Genomic DNA, 5,763 nt, shown 5'->3' with positions numbered 1-5,763 from the left:
TAAAGAGTGGCAAAGAGTAATTTCAAGATATATTTGGCAGGGTCAAAAGCCGAGAATACAATTTAAGTTATTAACAGATGCAAAGGAAAGAGGAGGCTTTGCCCTGCCAGACTTGAAATTATATTACGAAGCGTCATGTCTCTGTTGGTTAAAGGAATGGATAAAATTTAAAAAAATACAAAATTGTTAGATTTAGAAGGATTTGATAACAGATTTGGATGGCATGCGTATTTAAGGTCTGAGAAGAAGAAAAGCCATAAAGGTTTTGAGAACCATATCTTCCGGAGATCTTTAATAGAAATATGGGATAGGTATAAAAACCTATTAGAACCAAGAGTTCCACACTGGTTGTCTCCATTAGAGGTTATGAGTGTAAAGAAAATCAATATGAGAGGGAGTTGGATAACATATGGAGAATTGATAATTAAAGAAGGAGGAAAATGGAAAATGAAGCCATATGAACAAGTAAAAGAATATGTGTTTGATTGGTTGCATTGTTTTCAAGTAAATGAAATGTTCAAAAAGGATTTTAAAGAGAGTGGGTATGTAGAAAAAGAATCGAAATTTCAAACAGAAATAATAAATAATGATTATAAGATATTGTCAAAAATGTACAAAATGTTGTTGGAATGGCATACGATCGATGAGGAACTTAAGTTGGTGATGATACATTGGGCCAGAGATTTTGGATATAATATACAATTGGAAGACTGGGAAAAGGTATGGAAAGAAAATATAAAATTTACAGCATGTACTGCGTTAAAGGTAAATATCATGAAAATGGTATATAGATGGTATATTACACCGATTAAATTAGCGAAAATGTTTAAAACATGTAATAAATGTTGGAAATGTAAAGAAAAAGAAGGGACATTTTACCATATGTGGTGGGAATGTAAGAAAGTGAAGGGTTTCTGGGAGATGATATATAATGAGTTGAAGAAGATGTTGAAATATACATTTGTAAAGAAACCAGAAGCCTTTCTTTTAGGAATAACAGGAAGTGACATAAACAGAAGGGACTGCAAACTTTTCCAATATGCAGTAACAGCGGCGAGAATATTAATGGCCCAAAAATTTCTTGTGGCCTGGGACCTTCAAGATGTTTTTATTTGAAGACCGTAGGTTTTTCTGTGGGACATACCAGGAGAGGCGGTCCCGTAGGTACGAGGGTCCTAGGCCGTATAGGGCTTTAAAGGTTAAAACCAGCACCTTAAACCTGATCCTGTACTCCACCGGGAGCCAGTGCAGCTGGTATAGCACTGGGTGAATGTGATCTCACAGCGAGGACCCTGTAAGGAGTCTCGCCGCGGCATTCTGCACCCGCTGGAGTTTCTGGGTCAGTCTCAAGGGCAGCCCCACGTAGAGCAAGTTACAATAATCCAGTCTGGAGGTGACCGTTGCGTGGATCACAGTGGCTAGGTCAGGGCGAGAGAGGTAAGGAGCCAACTGCTTAGCTTGGCGGAGATGAAAAAATGTCGCCTTTGTTATAGCTGCAATCTGCGCCTCCATGGAAAGGGAGGTGTCGAAGATTACACCCAAACTCTTAACAGACGGTGCTGGCACTAATTGCGCCCCCGCAAGAGATGGGAGTTGCCCCCCCAATTCCATATCGTCCTGTCCCAGCCAAAGGACCTCTGTCTTCGAAGGATTTAGCTTCAACCGCCTCCCACGTAACCATCCAGTCACAGCTTCCAAACATCTGATCAGTGTGTCCGGGGCCGAATCAGGATGGCCATCCATCAACAGATAGAGTTGGGTGTCATCAGCATACTGATGGCAACCCAACCCAAAACTCCGGGCAAGCTGGGCGAGGGGGCGCATAAAGATGTTGAAAAGCATCGGGGAGAGTATCGCACCCTGAGGCACTCCACACATCAAGGAGTGGCGCAATGACAATTCCCCCCCAAGCACCACCCTCTGTCCCCGACCAGAGAGAAACAAGCGCAGCCATTGAAGGACTGTGCCCTGGATCCCCACGTCGGCAATGCCGTAGTCCAGGAGTTCGTGATCGACCATGTCGAAGGCTGCTGACAGGTCTAGAAGAATCAGCAGCCCCAACCCACCTCGATCCAGCTGCCTGCGGAGATCATCTGTTAGGGCGACCAGAGCCGTCTCGGTCCCATGACCAGCTCAGAAGGCGGACTGGAATGGATCCAGAGCCGATGTTTCATCCAGAAACCCACCAAGCTGTTCAGCAACCGCTCTCTCAATCACCTTACCCAGGAACGGAAGATTCGAAACCGGGCGGTAATTGGTTAGATCTAAGGGATCTAATGATGTTTTCTTTAAGAGTGGGCGCACCACTGCTTCCTTCAGTTCCCCTGGGAATGTCCCCGTGCCAAGGGACAAATTGATGATATCCCCTAGGGGGGCCCACATTTCGTCTGGACACGCTCTAATCAGCCAAGACGGGCACGGGTCAAGAGGACAGGTGGTGGGCTTTCCAGCTCGGAGGAGTCTGTCCACATCGGCTGGGGATATCCGGTCGAAGTGGTCCAATACTGGACCCGAGGACAGTCAAGGGGCCTCCAGTTCCTTTATTGTATCTAAATTGGCAGGGAGGTCATGGCGGAGCAACAAGACCTCCGCAAAAAAGCTCGCAAATGCCTCACAGCTGTGTGTCAAATTGTTATTTAAATTTGGCTGTCCCTCAAGGGACGTTAAAGACCTAATTATACTAAATAATTGCGCCGGGCAAGAACTAGCGGGTGCAATGGAGGTTGAGAAGTAAGACTTCTTAACGGCCTTCACTGCCATCTCGTAGGTTTTCATAAAAGCCCTATAAGATGTTCTTGAGGCTCTGTCACAGACACCCCGCCATACTCGCTCTAGCCGTCTGAGGTCCCGCTTCATTTTCCGGAGCTCCTCGGTAAACCAGGGAGCCCGGTTTCTGCGGGGTCGCAGAGGGCGCTTAGGTGCAATCTCATCGATGGCTGCCAGGAGCTGGATATTCCAGCCCTCAACAAGCTCAGTCAATGAGTCGCCAGGGGGAGCAAGGTCCCGCAAGGCTTGGCGGAATCTATCAGGGTCCATCAGCCTCTGCGGGCGAGCCCAAATCGGCTCGCCACCTAAGCAGGGGGTGTGTGGAAAGTCAATCCTGGCTTTCAGAGCGTAGTGATCAGACCATGGCACCTTCATCGAAGGAGACATGATCACATCTATACCTACGCCAAAGATCAAATCCAGCGTGTGGCCTCCTTGATGTGTGGGGCCCGAAACAAACTAGGAGAGCCCTAGTGTCGCCATGGAAGACACCAGGTCCAGAGCCTGTGAGGAGGGAGTGGCATCAGCATTATGCAGAATTGGACAAGCTAACTGGGAAGATTAGATATCAACGAGATCACAAGTTCATCGAGGACTGGGGAAAATTTACAGAATATCTGAAAAATATATGTGATGAACAAACAATGCTAGTGGGGTTTAAAGAAGCTCTGTGAAAGTTTGAGGAGTATTGTAAAAAAGAGAATAAGACAGGAAGGGTATATCAAAAAGCAATATTAAATTTAGGGAATGTGTAATAAAAATTTAAATATGGATGATTGGCAGAGAAGCTGACGGAAGTCCAAAAGTTGAAATTTGTGAAAATGTTTCATATGGTGATATTTGTATAATGGAAAATTTAATAAAAATTATTATTAAAAAAAACATTACTGAATAAAGATAAAGCAGATATAATACTTTTACAGGAAACGCATCAGACGGAAGAGGGGGTTAATGAAAAAGCATAAAGGTAAATGGGACCCCTGACAGCTAGGTCTAGTCACAGACGACTCTGGCATTGCGGCACTCATCTCGCTTTACTGGCCGAGGGAGCCGGTGTACAGCTTCTGGGCCATGTGGCCAGCATGAGTAAGCTGCTTCTGGTGAACCAGAGCAGCGCACAGAAACGCAGCTTACCTTCCCGCTGGAACGGTACCTATTTATGTACTTGCACTGCGTGCTTTCGAACTGCTAGCTTGGCAGGAGCAGGGACCGATCAACAGGAGCTCACCCCGTCGCGGGGATTCGAACCGCTGACCTTCCGATTGGCAAGCCCTAGGCTCACTGGTTTAACCCACAGCACCACCCGTGTCCCAATGAAAAAGCATATGGTACTTCAAAATCAACTGGATCTATCTTGCATCGTAAGGTCGGGGGGGGGGGCAATTTGTCAGCTTCCTTTTCACTAAAAACATCACTGTAGGCCGCGTACTGGGGGGGGGGTGCCCAATTCGGTCCCTGTGCCCCCTTCCCGTTCTACTTCCACCCTCCACCCTCCACCCGCCTCCCAAACAATATTGGATACAGTGCGAAGAAGCAAAGGTGAGTGATCGTTGGCCCCAAGCTATCACCGGGTCATGCTTCGCCAGCCAACTCATTCCCAGCACTACTGGGTCATCCCTGACCACTGGCCCTGCTAGCTAGGGATCATGGGAGTTGTAGGCCAAAAACATCTGGAGGGCTGAGGTTGAGGAAGCCTGCCCTAACTCCTCAAGATGTTGAACTTGCTCCCAGCTTTGGAGTAGCTGGTATAAAAGAGACAACTCCAAAAAAGTCACAGTGCTCCAAAGCATCACCAGTTGCATAAAGTTGCTTTAGAGAGAGCATTCATGATCATCATTATCACACTACAGAATTGCTTGGCGACTAAGCAGTGAGCAGCACACGGAGATAAGGGGGAAAGCTAGTACTCTGCAGCCTGTGCCTCTCCCATCCCTGTGCATCATGAGTTCAACAAGTACAGAATTTAATGCAACCCAGCACAGCAACAGCAAGAGGGGCAGTCGCAACACCTCCTCAAGACCTCATAATACTCTGGACAAGATGATGGTGGGAACTGCTTCTGAACCCTGTATCCCCACCTCCGCCTCCTCCTCCCTGCCATCTACTTCCTCCCTGGCCTTACCTTTATTACAAACTGCCCTTGCTGGCTCCCCTCCTGGTGCAGGGCTGAGTTTTATGGAACAAACTACTCCTTTCGGTGGTAGCAAAGGAACTGAGCAGCAGGAGATTCAGAGAAACTATTGTGGATGCAAGACTCGCTCTGTGCAAACCTGTAATCAAAGGAAAATAGCTGCTGCAGCTGCACAAGTACAGCCGCACAGCCTTAATGATAGAAGTATTGATGTGGAAGTAGTTGACCTCACTTGCGAAACTTCAGAATCTATAGTTTTTGATCTTACGCAAAATGATTCTGTTGTGATTGTTGGAGAGAGTGGGCAGCAGCCCAATAGAGAGTTCTGACATCAACCGTTGTCTGATAGCCTCATATTTAGTGGTGGTGGTGGTGGTGATGACAGCAGACACACAGAGAGTGCTGCTCTTGCCACTAGAAAGCTCCCCAGAGAAGTGGGAAGGAGGGAATTTGCAAGATCCTCAGGCACTTTGAGTTGTGGAATTTGCATAGACAGCTATGCAGAGATTGTGCAAAGCGGACGGCTTATAGTGTCAACAACATGTGGCCACATCTTCTGTAGTCAGCACCTCAGCAATTTTCTTAGGCATGCTAACTTTTGCCCAATTTGTAGGAGGAAACTCACTCCAAAGGAGTATCATCCAATTTATATGTGAAGACATGGGTGTTCCAAATTCATAATTTTTTTAAAACACTCAAATTCAAACTTTTATTTAGATTCAGGTGGTTTTGTCCTCTAAGATCTCTTCTTCTACTTCTTCTTCTTCCTCGTCTTCTATTTCCTCTCTTCCCCTTCATCCTTATCTTCCTCCTCTTCTTTGTTTCTTTCCTTTTTCTTCTTCTTTCTCTCTACTTCTAAATCGTGT

The 5,763-nt window shown here is 46.4% G+C and overlaps 1 pseudogene across 1 annotated transcript; it reads left to right on the top strand.

Moving 5' to 3' along the window:
• The first annotated feature begins 4,707 nt into the window (after positions 1–4,707).
• LOC310753706 (E3 ubiquitin-protein ligase RNF4-like) lies at positions 4,708–5,553 on the top strand (annotated as a pseudogene). Its single transcript has one exon. The product of its transcript is annotated as an E3 ubiquitin-protein ligase RNF4-like (transcript).
• The last annotated feature ends 210 nt before the right edge of the window (positions 5,554–5,763 follow it).

This window comes from Podarcis filfolensis (assembly GCF_964270895.1).
Source record: "Podarcis filfolensis genome assembly, chromosome: W".
Taxonomy (NCBI): domain Eukaryota; kingdom Metazoa; phylum Chordata; class Lepidosauria; order Squamata; family Lacertidae; genus Podarcis; species Podarcis filfolensis.
Note: the sequence above shows the minus strand (reverse complement) of the source record. Positions and strands in the feature narration are given on the sequence as shown.